Genomic DNA, 16533 nt, shown 5'->3' with positions numbered 1-16533 from the left:
GCGGGTCACGCCCCCCGGCGCCCATTGGCCGGGCCTCCCAGAGCGCGTGACCAGGGCCGCTGGCATTGGCTCCTCTCGCGCGGCGGGGAGAGTGACAGTGGAGCCCCGCCTACCCGAGCTCCGGAGGGGACTTGCCGGGGAAGGGGCGCGCGGGGCGGCCGCTGGGGCGGGGCGGGCTGCGGTTGATGCTGCCGGGACCCAGAAGCTTTGAGAGCCCCTGCCCTGTCTGTGCTTCTCAGAGGCTCTTGGTCCTGCCTAGAGCCACCTGTTGTCCTTTCGCCGTGCTGTTCTAAGTTAGCAAGAGGCAAACTGAAAATGATACAGTTCCCCAAAGGATTTCTCCATCCTGATAATTTGCTTCTCCCAAGTCAAAATCCATAGAGTCACTCGACCACTTCTTTGAGACCATAAAGAGGAAAAAGGGATGGATTGGAATGGAGGCAAACCCTCAAGTTGGAGGGTTAGGGGAGAGCCATTTCAGGGTTCTGAGTTCTTCTGCCTTCTGTCGGATCAAGTTTAACTGTATCCCAGACATGCAGTTCTGGGAAGTTTCTACTTCTTCAGCAAATAAGGCTTCTAAGGTTGAGTGGTTCCTCAGGATGTGGTAGAATTGATGAAGCAGGGGAAGGAGGTAGAGCCAAAGGGAAACATCCATTCATTTAAAAATTTATTACACTCCTACTATTTAACTTGTAAATATAGCTGCCCATTCAAGTTTTCCTTTCTGTGGTTTTGGAGCCTGGTTTTTAAGGTCTGGAGCAGAATCCTCAGTCCAGAATCCCCATTGTGAGTGTCATTTAGAGTGAAATGAGACTATCCATAGGCTCTCCTCTTTCCTCTAAATGTGGGATGTAATGGGGATAAAGGAACATTTCCCCTTGAGTCTTCATAGTAGTCCAGTCCTGTTAAGGGTGTATTATTCTGTCCAAGGCCACACAACTAGTGAGAAACTGGCAGTGCCAGGATTCAGAAGCCCCAGGAGGATGTTGCCTCCAGCTGTGTATTCAGGGCAGGCTGAGGATCGAGGACTAGACAGTGACTGAATTTTGTATTTAGTGTCTGCCCACTTTCTTACTTCCACTGTCCTTTCTAGTGTGAGTTAGGGCTGGAGAATGGGGCCCTTAGCTTTCTTTATAGCTGAGGAGGATCCACTTATTCAGGAAACCAACCCCAAATCTGGAGGGCCACAGGAGGTGGTAGCCAGTTTGGCATTCTCCTCTCTGCAGCCTCCCCTTTGGCTCTGAATTATCTGAAAATAGAATGAGGTCCAGGTGAAAGTTCCCCTGACCTGCTGTTTCCTTCCCCCAATGAGATTAGCATCCATTCCTGGGATCTAGCTAGCTGGGGCCACTTAGATAGATAAGGGCTCTCAAGAGGAAGCATGGGTAATATAAAAGCAACCACAGGGCTGAGTGTTAGGACCCCTGAGTTCTAGTTCTGACTGATCCCTCCGAGTCTGTGGCCTTTGACCCCATCACTTAATCATTTTACAAATACTGGTGCCTACTAGGTACTACCTATGGATCCGAAGGTGACAGAGTGGTTTTTGCCCTCAGAGAGTTCTCAATCTAGTGAGAAATAAACAAGCAAATCCTAGACAGAGGCAGATGTATCCATGATGGGAGAGAACAGAATGCCCTTGGGGTGTATTTCAGGAGGGCGCCTCTAGCCCTCTCTGGAAGAGGCTGGTGCAGGGCAGCTTCCTGCAGACAGAGAATTTTAGGCTGAGACCTGAAAGATGTGAGACAGCCAGATGAATCAATATTTTCTCATAAGTGAGGTGAAAGAATCATACAGATGAATCTAAAATTTCCTTTCAAGCTTGATCTAGACTCCTATTAAGTCTAGACTGATCTAGACCTAATCTAGATTTCAGGTATCCCTAATACATAGCCCATTGCTAGGCACAAAAAAGGCACTCAGTAAATGTTTATGAACTAAAAGAATGCATATGCAGTGGAATTCAAAGACTCGAGTGATTTCCCTCTGTTCCCACCTAAACTGACTGTTGCAGGGGTGTGGAATGAGGTGGGGTCCAGTGGAGATCCCCTGTACCTCTTGGACCTTCCCCACCCCCACTTCAGCTTCCTTTGATCAGAATGTGAACCCCCCTTTAGGGAGCAAGCTGTGATAGCCAAAGTCTTCAGAGAAAAGAGACGTCCTCACTTCCAGACAAGGTGCGGCCATGAATAGACATTGCTGTTGTCGGTCTACAGCAGACAGGCTGGGGGCGGGGCAGACAGACAGAGAGCCCTAACAGCATGAGACTCGGAAATGATCCTAACTGCTGAAACTCAATGCTCGGACTCCTGGAAAGGAGACCTGGTCTGTCACAGAGTGAGAATGCCTCGGATTACGTCAGGGAGCTTGGCTGCCGGCAGATATCGGGGAATTCCTGGGTCATGTGCGCGGATGTGCCTAGGAGTCTGGGCTGAGCTGCGCCGGCCGATTGAAGGTGGGCGCCAAGGAACTTACCCTTGGTGATCATGGTGTGAGGGGCTCTGGGATTAATGGTTTATTGAGCCTGCTAGATGCTTCGGTGGGAAGACAATTAGAAACAAGCATCCGTCCCAGCCCTGACACACTTCACAATCTGTGCCTGTGTCTGGGTGGATCTAGACCAGCGGAAGCGGATGTTAAGACGGCTCAGAGTAAGGACTGCCATGATGTGTGAAGCGCGGGGTGCCCGTGGGAGGGCAGGTGAGGGACACCAAGGCCATGTTTTGGGGGTGAGGTGTGGAGTGGTGGTAAAGCAGTTCTCCTGAAAAAGAAATACAGCTCAGATGACTCTTGAGGGATGATTAACAATTAGCTCCTTGCTCTCAGGAAGTTTACAGTTTAGCAAGGGATATAAGATAAGTAAACAATTTACTATCTAATCCAAAGCAGACAGTGGGAAGGCTCTCAAGACCAGCGCATAACACAACATTGTAAATCAACTATACTCCAATAAAAATTTCGAAAGGTAAAATAAAAAATAAAAAGAAAACTAGATAGGTGGTTTGGCCACTAGCACAAATTTAGGGCACGAGAGGAGCACTTAAGTGCTTGAAGAAAATATGAAGGAAAAACTTTTATGTGTTAACCAAAAAATCAGCAACTTCTTAACAACCAATTGCCCTATGCCTAATCTCATATCACAGATTTCACATCCCTTTATCTACAGTGTTAATTCAGTCATTCTCTTGGACAGATGAAAACAAACTATAATAAATTTAAATTATGTAGTTTTTTAAAAGACAGGCACAAAATGCCATGTAGAGTTAAAAGGATGGGTCTTATTCTGGCTCAGGGGTTCGAGGGAGGGCTTACAGGAGGCCAGTTGGACCAAAGCAAGAGTAAACTGTGATGAAAGACGTTCAGGGATGGGGTAGTGGGGTGAGAGTGAGGGGAGGTATTGATAGAGTAGTAGGGGAGAAAAGTAGATGAGGGCTAGCTGAGCACGTTCTGGATCTGCTGAGCTTTGGGGTGGGGGTGGGGGGCTCCCAGGCCCTAGAGCATCTCCTACCTTGGGATTTATCTGAGTATAGGTGCCAGGACCCCTCTTTCCTTTTCTCCGGGAAAAGAACTGCTGCAGGCTGGAGGGCTCAGCTTACCACTGCTTTGCCTGAGACCACAATCATATTTCCTTTCCTCAGAGCTCTGAGTTATAGCCCTCTGTAACTGTCACTCTCGGGTGGTGGACAATATGGCCCTTTCTTTTTCAGGGGCTAGTGGAACTGCCTGATTATGAACTTGCTCACTGGAAGCGGCCTTCCAAGACTGGGAGGTGGGCTCCAAAAAGAGGACTGGAACTGAATTCTTCGTTGCTGACACATTTGAGATGCTTGACTCAATGCTGCCCTCTGCTGACAAAACTAAGCCTAGCATGTTTTATGGAATGCCCAAAGCTGTGACCAACATCCGTTGGATCATAGACAAAGCAAAAGAGTTCCCGAAAAACATCTACTTCTGCTTTATTGACTATGCCAAAGCTTTTGTGTGGATAACAACAAACTGGAAAATTCTTAAAGAGATGGGAATACTGGACCACCTGACCTGCCTCCTGAGAAATCTGTATGCAGGTCAAGAAACAACAGTTAGAACTGGACGTGTAACAATGGACTGATTCAAAACTGCATCAAGGCTGTATATTGTCACTCTGCTTATTTAACTTATATGCAGAGTACATCATGCGAAATGCTGGGCTGGATGAAGCACAAGATGGAATCAAGATTGCCGGGGGAAATAATAATCTCAGATATGCAGATGACACCACCTTTATGGCAGAAAGTGAAGAGGAACTAAAGAGCCTCCTGATGAAAGTGAAAGAGGAGAGTGAAAAAGTTGGCTTAAAGCTCAACATTCAGAAAACTAAGATCATGGCATCCAGTCCCATCACTTCATGGCAAATAGATGGAGAAACAATGGAAACAGTGACAGACTTTATTTTCTTGGGCTCCAAAATCACTGCAGATGGTGACTGGAGCCATGAAATTAAAAGACACTTGCTCCTTAGAAGAAAAGCTATGACCAACCTAGCATATTAAAAAGCAGAGACATTACTTTGCCAACAAAGGTCCATCTAGTCAAAGCTATGGTTTTTCCAGTAGTTCCCTGTAGCTGAAACGGTAAAGAACCTGCCTGTAATGCAGGAGACCAGGGTTCAATCCCTGGGTTGGGAAGTTCCTCTGGAGAAGGGAATGGCAATCCACTTCAATATTCTTGCCTGGAGAACTCCATGGACAAAGAAGCCTGGCAGGCTACAGTCTGTGGGGTCGCAAAGAGTCAGACACGACTGAGCAACTAACACACACGTATGGATGTGAGAGTTGGACTATAAAGAAAGCTGAGCACCGAAGAATTGATGCTTTTGAACTGTGGTGTTGGAGAAGACTCTTGAGAGTCCCTTGGACTGCAAGGAGATCCAACCAGTCCATCCTAAAGGAAATCAGTCCTGAATATTCATTGGAAAAACTGATGCTGAAGCTGAAACGCCAATACTTTGGCCATCTGATGCTAAGAACTAACCCCCTGGAAAAGACCCTGATGCTGGGAAAGACTGAAAGTAGGAGGAGAAGGGGACGACAGAGGATGAGATGGTTGGATGGCATCACCAACTCAGTGGACATAAGTTTGAGCAAGCTCCGGAAGTTGGTGATGGACAGGGAAGCCTGGCGTGCTGCAGTCCATGGGGTTGCAAAGAGTTGGACATGACTGAGCAACTGAACTGAAAACTATGACCACAAGTATATGTCTGCTTAGGCAATTTGTTCATTTAATGAGCCAATCATTCATTCATCCATTCCTTCGTTCAACAAATATGTACTGAGCAACTACAATAATAGGTATAATATTATGCTTCCCTTGTGGCTTAGCTGGTAAAGAATCTGCCTTCAGTGTGGGAGACCTAGGTTTGATCCCTGGGTTGCGAAGATCCCCTGGAGAAGGGAAAGGCTACCCATTCCAGTATTCTGGGCTAGAGAATTCCATGGACTGTATAGTCCATGGGGTCGCAAAGAGTCGGACATGACTGAGTGACTTTCACTTTCACTTTACCTTCTACATAACATTTATCGAGCCAGTCCTGGTTCTTAACATCTTCAATATAGTATCATGTCCAAGACCACCCAGCCCTAGCTAGAAGTAACAGAGCTGGGAGGCAAACCCTGTCAGTCTGACATCACAGCTCAAGTCCTTAAGAATCACGCTGTCTTGTGGTACCCAAATGGGCTCTGGAAATACAAGATGGAACTGATAAGCTACTTATAATCTAAATTCTAGTAAGCCTTAGCAGGAGTTTGGGAAATTTTGTGCTTCCAACACTAAAAACAGTCCCCAAGCTATCCATTAAAATGGGAAATTTAATGTTATTCACAGGCCAGGCCTAGGAAGGATGTGACCAACGAGAAGCTAGCTCTTCTCTGCAAGCCAGACAATTTGCACTGTCCCCCATCTGCAGCAGTAGGGAAAATACACATAGATGAACAGGAGTCCTGGGTGTCCGAATGCAGGTACTGAAGAAAGGAGTGGGTTTATTAAGAACAAAGAGCAGAGATAACACCAGGGCTGTGAGCACAGTGAGCTGACCTCCTAACAGGCCAGGGAAGTTGACAGGACACAAGTTAGAACAGCATGCTGGCTCAAGAGAGAGCTGACACTTCATGGGTTAGTAGTCAATTTTTATAGCCTCAAGACAAAGATAATTCCTGCTGGAAAGCTGGCATTAGGTGATTGGTTAGGGTGCTAGAGGGTAAGTACTGGTGTGGGCACTTTTGCTGAGTTTGGGGTCAGGAAGCTGGCTGGTGATGATCAGAAGCACTTTTGGCAATGGTTACAAAGGTGCTCAGTCAGCTTCGGAGGTGATCTTGGTTCTGGGCTCCGTGTCTGTGGCCTTGGTGAAAGGTCTTGCACCTGTGGCCTTGGCGCAGACTCCACACTGGGTTCCAGAGAATTCCCTGGCAGTCCAATGGTTAGGACTCCACGCTTTCACTGCCAAGGCCCAGGATCAATCCCTGGTTGGGGAACCTTGCAAGCTGTGCGGCATGGGCAGAAAAAAAAAAAGTGTTATTTGCTCAGTCATGCCCGACTCTTTGTGACCCCACGGACTGCAGCTCACCAGGCTCCTGTGTCAATGAGATTTTCCAGGCAAGGATACTGGAGGAGTCCTGAATTCCAGCTTCTCTTTTACTATTATCCATGTGTGGTCATGGCTGAGGACTTTCTCTCTGGAGGGCAGTTTCTTCATCTATAGCAAGATATTTGGATTAAAAAAACTGAATTCCATTTCAACTCAGCTGTAACTTGTCCCGTGGTATTTAGCAACATATTAGAAATCTCAGTCACACCTTTTTTTTTTTTTTTTCCCACCTGGCAACTGACTGCCTCACTACAGGACACTCAGGAGCCCCATTCCTTCTGCTACCCCTGACGCAATGTTTTGGCTCAGGAGTCTGACACCCTGCGCTCCAAGCTCTACTCTGCCACTAATAGCCTATCTCTTGGCACCGCTCTGGATAAGAATTATTCTCTTTTGGGCTTCCCTGGTGGCTCAGACAGTAAAACTGTCTGCCAATGCAGGAGACACAGATTCCATCCCTGATCCGGCAAGATCCCACACGCCTCGAAGCAACTAAGGTCATGCACCACAACTATTGAGCCTGTGCTCTAGAGCCTGGGAACTGCAACTAGTAAGCCCACTATAACCACTGAGGCCTGTGTGCCCTAGAAAGGGTGCCCAGCACAAGAGACACCACTGCAGCGAGAAGGCCTCGTACTGCAACCAAGAGCAGCCCCCGCTTGCCGTGACTAGAGAAAAGCCCGTGCAGCAATGAGGACCTGGCATAGCCAAAAATAAATAAAATTATATAAAAAAAGAATTATTCTCCTTCGTACAGATAACATGTACTGTGCACCAGTCGCTGTATGAGTGAATTCACTCCTGATCACAGTTCTATGAAGCAGACTCTAGCATATGATTACCCCCATTGCACAGATGAGGAAACTGAGACATAGAGAAATTAAGTAACTGCCCTTGTGGGGTTACAGAGCTGGCACGTGGCAGAGCCAGACCGGAGCCCAGGCAGTCTGGCTCCAAAAACAGCCTCTCAGCCTCCATGCTTTGGCTTGGAGGTGGTTTTTTTTAATGTGCTTGTTGTTGGGCTGTGCTGGGTCTCTGGTGCTGCTTGGGCTCTTCTCTAGTTGCAGCGAACGGGAGCCTCTCTCTCTCTCTCCGGGAGCGTGGGCTTCTCACTGTGGTGGCTCCTTCTGTTGCTGAGCCCAGGCTCTAGGACCTGTGGGCTTCAGGAGTTGCCAGGCTCCAGAGTACAGGCTCAACAGTTGTGGTGCACAGGCTCAGCTGCTCAGTGGCACATGGGATCTTCCTGGACCAGAGATTGAATCCGCGTCTCCTGCTTTGGCAGGCGGATTCCTAACCGCAGCCACCAGGGAAGTCCGCAGAGGATTCTTGATTGGCTCAAGTCTCAAGTAGACTAAGCTAAGTCATAGTTGATTCAACCTGAAATGCGCCTCACGACCTCCCCGTGGGCTGGCTGTAGGATGAAACAAGACATGAGGCTGTCAGACGGATGTTTCTTCGGTCTGCTTGGGGTTTTGCTGGACTCTGGTCCTCTCACGTCTCCTTCCTCCCCAACCCTCATTCTGGCAGACACTCAAGCATGTGGATGGGAGCTGGGACAGCACGGAGCTTATCAGACTCCCTGAGCTACAGCTGATCTGATCTGGGACAAAGAACTGTCAGATAAGCCCAGTGCTGGGAAGTGGTCCTGGAAACTGCCCCAGGCAGAGCTCTGTGCTGGGGGAGGGAGAGAGCAGCCTTTCTGGGGGCGGGGTGGGGTGGGGGGTGTGGAAAGGAGGCCCTTTGAATTACTCACTGCTGATTTTTAATGCAGACAAGGGTTCTTTTTGCGAGTTGGGAGGTGGGTTGGGTAGCTATTTGTGTCAATTTAGGTCTAGAACTTCTAGTCAGTATTTTGGAAAGGGCTCTCCTTACCTCATTTGTTAACGGCTAAATAAAAAGATCTTTTTCTGCCCCTCACTTCTGTGTTCTTTTCTCAGTCTCTGAGGTTGTGAAACTCACATTGTTCTGGGGTTGGGAAGTAGAGGGGGCACCTATGCTTATGACTGGGGCAAAAGCTCTCATGGGATTCATCCCCTGGACATCCAGTCACCAAGTTTGAATACTTTCCACCAACCAACCCTAGTGTGTTACGGCTGTTAATCATCTGAGATGCTTGATGGACTGAGATGGAGAATAAGAAAATAAAAATAAACTCCTACCTTGACAGGGGTCCAGGCTTTCACACTCCATATTTGACTGATCCTTCACTGACCCTGTGAAGTCAGAGCCTTGGGTTAGATTCTGGGGCTGTTGATCTAGATGAAGCAGGGAGTTCATGAGCCTCAGAATGGCAGCCAGAGAATGGGCTTCCATACTGAGGAGCCCCACCCCTTGCTGGCCACGTGACCTGGGGCAGTTGGCTCCGTCCCCTCAAGGCTCAGTTCCTGTCCGTCAAAGGAGATCCTAAACTCAGATGCTTTTTTTTTTTTTTAATTTATTTGGTTGTGTTGGGTCTTTGCTGCAGCCTTCGGGCCCCTGGCATTGGGAGCACAGAGTTTTAGCCACTGGACCACCAGGGAAGTCCCTCAGGTGCTCTTTGTCAGCTGGAAAAGGCTCCCCAGTAGCCAGGGATTTATGGCTGTGCCTACTCTGGCTCAGCACTCGGTACTTCAGACCCCACTGAAATGCTGTTCCCTTGAAGGGGCTGAAATCCCTCCTCCTCCTGGCCTGCCGCCACAGCTGTGGCCCTGCACTCGGGGAGGTCCCGGGAGGTCCACACAGGGCAGGGATGGGCAGGGTGCCCAGGAGGAGGATCTGCCCGTGCTTGGCTCCCACCCGTGGCCTGAGCCCTTTGCCTCCCAAGCTGATCCTGGAATGTCCACCCCTAGCCAAGCACATTCTTTCACCAGGTCACCAGCTCCTGGCCCTCGGGAAGGGAAAGCAGGAGCTAGCATTTCCCTTGGCCCTGAATGACACAGTCTGGCGCTGGGCCGTTCCCTCCAGCCTGGATCAACGGGCTGGCCGTCACCCATAGCTTTTGAAAAGCCCAGTTCTTAGTGATCACTCCTGTCAGAGCCTGAGGCAAAAGGGAGAGGGAACCCACCCTCTAAGCAGGAGGGTTTGAAATCCTGCTGATTTCCTAGCTCTGGTTCCTTGCATCAGTCAGATATCTGTGCTCAGAGGATGGGGGGCTTTGTAAAGATTATTCTCAAAGCTGGTGTTCTCTGCGCTCTTGGATGTCTGATTTTCATTCAGTTCAGTCATTGGCTGCACTTTTATTCCATTCAGTTACACATTTAGGCTCTGGGTGCCTAGCGAGGGTTAAGCACCGAGTATCGTGGGCCCACAGTACTCTGGGCCCACAAGGGTTACTGATATCACCATGTCCTGGGGGGAACCTGTGTGTGGCGGGTGAGGTGGGGGTACACAAGGGGGGGCACTCTACATTCTGGGGGCAGACGGGCTGGCAGGGGTGGGGAGTCAAGCGGCAGGGGTGGTCCAGGGAGCTGCCTGCTCCCAGTGGTCTCCTAGGGGCCGCCCGAGGCAGAGGTGAGGAGGGGTGGCTGGAAGGGCAGGGCTTTTGTGAAGGGTCTTAGGAACCAGGGCTGGGAATCACCTGGAGGACCATGGGGAGCTGAGGGAGGGTGTCTAAGCTCTGTAACCATGTAGGTGAACTTGTAGATGGGAGCAATTTCCCAAAGGGCAGGGGAATCCAGCCATGATCGGTTGCGGGCGAGAGAGGTTGGGAGAGAGCAATGAGGTGGTCGTTTTCCACCCAGGGTTGAGTTGACTTTCCTGAGGCGCTGGGGCTTGAGGTCTGAAGTGAGACCAGGTTGGAAGGGGAGCTCCAATCCGGTCCCTCAAATGGGGTGCTGATCCAGAGCGGGGAGGCTGGGAAAGGCTTTGTAAATTGTTCTTCCCTAATAAACATGTGTTTTTAAGAATGTGAGTTGTTAACCTGAGATTGAGACCTCAGAGAGCCCCCAGCGCTCCCTCAGGCCCTCCAGATAAGGCAGGACTCAGCCTGGAGATAATGGACAGGCCCGGGGCCCTGCCCTGCTGGGTCGGCTGCACAGCTGGAGTCTGGACGGCCCAGTCAGGGCCCCAGCAGGTGAGAAGGCCACCCGCAGCAGGCCTGGAGTTCCCCATCTACCTCGTTACCTCGGGGCAGCAACGTGGAGGAGGCAGGGAAGGGAGACCAGGCCCCACCAGCCTGAGAGAAACAGAGCTCTCCTGAAACCACCTAGAAAACCCATCATTTCTAAAGCGTCGCCTTAGGCATCAAGTCTTCACACATTTCTGGCCTCCAGCCCCTCATCCCACTGACCTTCTGAGTCAGATATTTCCTCTTCAGAGGAGGTAGGTGGCTGGGAGGTTTTGCATGAAAAAAACATAAAAGTCTCAGGAGCCAGGAACATCTAGTCTGGCTAAACTAGGAACTGGGACTGGGGCATTAGGATCTTTCCATACACTTGCTCAGTCCATGTTTATCAAGTGCTGGCTACATGCTAGACACGGCCCAGGTGCTGAGCATGTGAAGGTAAGCAGGGCAGACCTCAGTTCAATTCAGTCACTCAATTGTGTCGGACTCTTTGTGACCCCAAGGACTGCAGCACGCCAAGCCTCCCTGTCCATCACCAACTCCTAGAGTTTACTCAAACTCATGTCCCATGGAGTTGGTGATGCCATCCAACCATCTCATCCTCTGTCATCCCCTTCTCATCCTGCCTTCAATCCTTCCTAGCATCAAGGTCTTTTCTAATGAGTCAGTTCTTTGCATCAGGTGACCAAAGTATTGGAGTTTCAGCTTTAGCCTCAGTCTTTCCAGTGAATATTCAGGACTGACTTCCTTTAGGATGGACTGGTTGGATCTCCTTGCAGTCCAAGGGACTCTCGAGAGTCTTCTCCAACACCACAGTTCAAAAGAATCAATTCTTCGGCATTAAGCTTTCTTTATAGTGCAACTCTCACATCCATACATGACTATTGGAAAAACCACAGCTTTGACTAGATGGACCTTTATCGGCAAACTAACGTCTCTGCTTTTTAATATGCTGTCTAGGTTGGTCATAGCTTTTCTTCAAGGAGCAAGCATCTTTTAATTTCAAGGCTACAGTTACCATCTGCAGTGATTTTGGAGCCCAAGAAGGTAAAGTATGTCACTGTTTCCACTGTTTCCCCATCTGTTTGCCATGAGGTGATGGGACCAGATGCCATGATCTTAGTTTTCTAAATGTTGAGTTTTAAGCCAACTTTTTCACTCTCTTTCACTTTCATCAAGAGGCTCTTTAGTTCTTCCTCACTTTCTGCCAGTAGGGTGGTGTCATCTGCATATGATGATATCATCTGCATATGCATATGGTTACTGATACTTCTCCCGACAATCTTGATTCCAGCTTGTGCTTCATCCAGCCCAGCATTTCGCATGATGTATTCTGCATATAAGTTAAATAAGCAGGGTGACAATATACAGTCCTGATGTACTCCTTTCCCAATTTGGAACCAGTCTGTTGTTCCAAGTCCGGTTCTAACTGTTGCTTCCTGACCTGTATATAGGTTTCTCAAGAGGCAGGTCAGGTGGTCTGGTATTCCCATCTCTTTAAGAATTTTCCACAGTTTGTTGGGATCCACACAGTCAAAGGCTTTGGCATAGTCAATAAAGCAGAAGTAGATCTTTTTCGGGAACTCTTGCTTTTTCAGTGATCCAGCGGATGTTGGCAATTTGATCTCTGGTTCCTCTGCCTTTTCTAAATCCAGCTTGAACATCGGGAAGTTCATGGTTCACATGCTGTTGAAGCCTGGCTCAGAGGATTTTGAGCATTACTTTGCTAGCATGTGAGATGAATGCCAATTGTGTGGTAGTTTGAGCATTCTTTGGCATTGCCTTTCTTTGGGACTTGCTGGGAGCCAGCTCACGAGATCCCACCCATGACAGAGTCATGAGAAAGAGGACTGATTGAGCAGAGCTTCTCAGGCCTCAGGGATTCTCGGAAGGCTGCCTCAGCACTCACCTTAAAGATGATATCTGTCTTTCTGATGTTTGCTATAATAAACCTCTTCTTATTTTCTGTGACTTAGGCAAAAGGCTTTTCCTGATTCTCTTCTAAAATAGATCAATCTGAAACCTCAATCGAAAAGGCCCCTGAACGGTAACACCCTAATAAAATTATCTAAGATATCAGGTATACTAATCTAAATTCCTCTTACTAGCATATTGGTTTGTTTAATAAATGTACCTGTGCCTTTGGAGCTAATGTGCATGGCTGCTCCTTAACAACAAAACAGCATTGAGAGCTTCCACACAAAAAGCCCCGATGGGCACAGAGACCTTTGTAGGAAAGAAAGGCTTTTTAGGAAATATAAGAGATATTGCTTTATGAAACTGTTACTTAGTCTATATTTACTCACTATGTTTTTGCTCTTAACGTATTTAGTCTATATAACGAAAACATAATAGTTAGAGATTTATATAAATAGAAGTTTAGCTTTTAATACAAATAATAAGACGATTGTTAATTCAGCTGGTGATTTTGCTAAGCACTGACCTTGGCGCTTTCAGCTTGCTGTGCCATGACTTTATAGGACCACATTCTTCTCTGTTAGGCTCAAGGCATAAGACAGAGTACAGAACACAGGTTTTACCTTGAAACTTTGAGTTTGTGAATTCTTTCTTTGTCATAATCTGCTGTGCCTGTATTCTTTAAAAAAAAATGTAACCCTGGTGCTTTCTGTGCCTGATGCAAAAGTGTCCTGGCTGATCAACCCTTATCAATAAAAGAGTCACCAGATGTTAGCAGGCCTCCAGGCCAGAAGATGATGTAAACAACTTTAAACTTTTTGTAACTAAAAACACAAACAGTGTCCTGGTTCCGATAAGGGTCAAAAACTGCTGACCCATTGACTTGATTTGGCATGACTTTACACTTTACATTTGTTTCTATGTACAACTAAAAATATAAAAGCTGTCTTGAAAACAATAAAGTCAAGAGACACCTGGAGACGCTAAGACTCGCTGTGTCTTCTCATTCGCCGACGCCGTCCATCCTGAGGGAACCCCTGGACCAGCTGGAGCAGGACTCCAGCAGGGACTGGAATGAAAACTGACATTTTCCAGTCCTGTGGCCACTGCTGAGTTTTCCAAATTCGCTGGCATATTGAGTGCAGCACTTTCACAGCATCATCTTTTAGGATTTGAAAGAGCTCAACTGGAGTTCCATCACCTCCACTAGCTTTGTTTGTAGTGATGCTTCCTAAGGCCTACTTGACCTCACATTCCAGGATGTCTGGCTCTAGGTGAGTGAACACACCATCGTGATTATCTGGGTCATGAAGATCTTTCTTGCACAGTTCTTCTGTGTACTCTTGCCACTTCTTCTTAATATCTTCTGCTTCTGTTAGGTCCATACCATTTCTGTCTTTTGTGCCCATCTTTGTTCCCTTGGTATCTCTAGTCTTTTCCATTCTATTGTTTTTCTCTATTTCTTTGCATTGATCACTGAGGAAGGCTTTCTTATCTCTCCTTGCTATTCTTTGGAACTCTGCATTCAAATGGGTTTATCTATCTTTTTCTCCTTTGCCTTTAGCTTCTCTTCTTTTCTCAGCTATTTGTAAGGCCTCCTCAGACAACCATTTTGCCTTTTTGCATTTCTTTTTCTTGGGGATGGTCTTGATCACTGCCTCCTGTACAATGTCATGAACCTCCATCCATAGTTCATCAGGCACTCTGTCTATCAGATCTAGTCCCTTAAATCTATTTCTCACTTCCATTATATAATCATAAGGGATTTGATTTAGGTCATACCTGGATGGTCTAGTGGTTTTCCCACTTTCTTCAATTTAAGTCTGAATTTGGCAATAAGGAGTTCATGATCTGAGCCACAGTCAGCTCTTGGTCTTTTTTTTTTTGCTGACAGTATAGAGCTTCTCCATCTTTGGCTGCAAAGAATATAATCAATCTGATTTCAGTATTGACCATCTGGTGATGTCCACGTGTACAGTCTTCTCTTGTGTTGTTGGAAGAGGGTGTTTGCTATGACCAGTGCATTCTCTTGCAAAACTCTGTTAGCCTTTGCTCTGCTTCATTTTGTACTCCAAGGCCAAACTTGCCTGTTACTCCAGGTATCTCTTGACTTCCTACTTTTGCATTCTAGTCCCCTATGATGAAAAGGACATCTTTTTTGGGTGTTAGTTCTAGAAGGTCTTGTAGGTCTTCATAGAACTGTTCAACTTCAGGGAAGACATGGGCCCCTATTTATGGAGCATGGACAAAATGGGGAGGTCACAGGACTCCTTTGGGTCTCTGTTTCCTGTAAAACTGATGAATCCCGGTCTTGCCCAAGCTCCTAGGGAAACAAGGGTGTGAACGTTCCTCTGGCTATTTAACAGCAAAGTTTGCACGGGGTTCTGGAGGGGGTGGCAGGGTGGATGTCGAAGCAGCGGGTGCTCCTGTGCTGGCAACTCACCATCCACACTGAAGGGGTTCTCAACCCAGGCACCTGCTCCCAGGGTGTGTACCACAGGATAAGTGTGAGGGCTATATGTGTGAGTGCAAGTTGTGTGTAAGAGTATAAATACATGTGAGAACAGGTATGCACCAGCATGTGAGGTACATGCAACTGTGTAAAAGTGTGAGGTGTGTTTGAGGTGTGTGAGTATGAGTTTAAGTCACATGTGAGTGTGAGCTATACTGTAAGGGTATGGGGCAAGTGTGAAGCATAAGAGGGAGGTGTGTGAGTCATGTATGTGAGCATGAGTGATTATGTGAGTGTAAATATGTGTGTGCGCATAAGATCTGTGTAAGAGTGCCGGGTATGTGGCTGTTTGAGGTGTGTGTGAGCATGAAACAGAGACGGGTGGGAAAAGGGAGAAAGATGTGTGTATGTGTGTGTGTATATGTGTATGAGCTTGCGCATGTGTATGTGTGAGTATGCGTGTGTGCAGGAGTCAGGCTGGCCCAGAGCCTGCTGGCTTGGGTCACAGGAAGCTAGTCTGGGGTGAAATACCAAGTGCAGACGATCTGTAAAGGCTCCCTTGCTCTTGGAAAGAGGGCCACTCTGGGCTCTGGGCTGCAGTGGTGGTTTCTCGGTGCTCTGCTCCGTGCCGTCAGGAGCGTGGGCTCTGGGGGTCTTCATATGAGGCACACACCTGCCTGCTGAGCTCAACTGAACTGGAATATTTGGGGAAACAGCCTACAGTTTCAAGCATTGAAGAATCACACCCCGAGGGTGAATTCAGACTCTAGAGACACTGTGCTCTCAAGCCAGCCGGCTTGCCCCCTTGCCCAGAAATCAGCTTCTCCCCCAGGCCCACCCCCACCCTCATCACTCCCTGCACCTTGGATGGGGAGGGGCGCGCTTGGAGAAGCTGAACCATCATCATATGAATACTAAGGCTGGGCGACTTCCCTAAACCCTTCTTCTGAGGCACTGATCCACGGTACAAGGTCTGAATAGGCTCCAACTTGCCTTCCAATCTTTTTTCACATCACTCCCCACTCCCGTGTGCACTCCGGCACCAAATCCCCGCTTCCCCTGAGGCCCAGTTATTACAGCAGTCTCCTCCAGGAAGCCTTTCCAGGCCAGCTCAGTCCTCTGATCTAGGAAGTGGCAAGGAGACTTCCCCTCCCCCCGGATTCCAGACCTCTAGACCTGTGGGACAGTACACTTCTATTGTTTTTGCACCAGTCTGCTGTGTTTTGTTATGGCAGCCCTAGGAAATTCATCTGTCCGACCTGTCTACGTGCTTTTATGTGCCGCCTCTTCAGCTCCTGCCTGTGCTCCGCCTCATGCCTTTGCTTTTGCAGTTGTTTAATTCCAACAAGAAGCGCCTGCCCACGCAACTCTTTGATCTCACCAAGCAGATTTCTCCAGCTCTCTGGAGTTGGAGGCCTTTGACCTGAGCATTGGTCCTGCTCTGCGGACACTGGGAGAGGTGGTGGGGATGGGGGTGCCATCTCTTCCTGCAGAGCTCAGAAT

At 48.1% G+C, this 16533-nt stretch overlaps 2 long non-coding RNA genes across 2 annotated transcripts; one reads left to right on the top strand and one right to left on the bottom strand.

The window, feature by feature from the left end:
- The first annotated feature begins 90 nt into the window (after window positions 1-90).
- On the top strand, window positions 91-8534 carry LOC145506389 (uncharacterized). The gene is made up of 2 exons (XR_014053846.1): window positions 91-2455; window positions 3708-8534. It is a non-coding gene; the product is annotated as an uncharacterized LOC145506389 (long non-coding RNA).
- On the bottom strand, window positions 5989-16482 carry LOC145506388 (uncharacterized). The gene is made up of 4 exons (XR_014053845.1): window positions 12796-16482; window positions 8779-8832; window positions 6599-6727; window positions 5989-6515 (listed from the first exon to the last, which is right to left on the bottom strand). It is a non-coding gene; the product is annotated as an uncharacterized LOC145506388 (long non-coding RNA).
- Window positions 16483-16533: the final 51 nt, after the last annotated feature.

This window comes from Giraffa tippelskirchi, chromosome 5 (assembly GCF_054371585.1).
Source record: "Giraffa tippelskirchi isolate mGirTip1 chromosome 5, T2T-mGirTip1v1.2.pri, whole genome shotgun sequence".
Taxonomy (NCBI): Eukaryota; Metazoa; Chordata; class Mammalia; order Artiodactyla; family Giraffidae; genus Giraffa; species Giraffa tippelskirchi.
The sequence above is the reverse complement of the archived record's forward strand: the minus strand, read 5'-3'. Positions and strand labels throughout refer to the sequence as shown.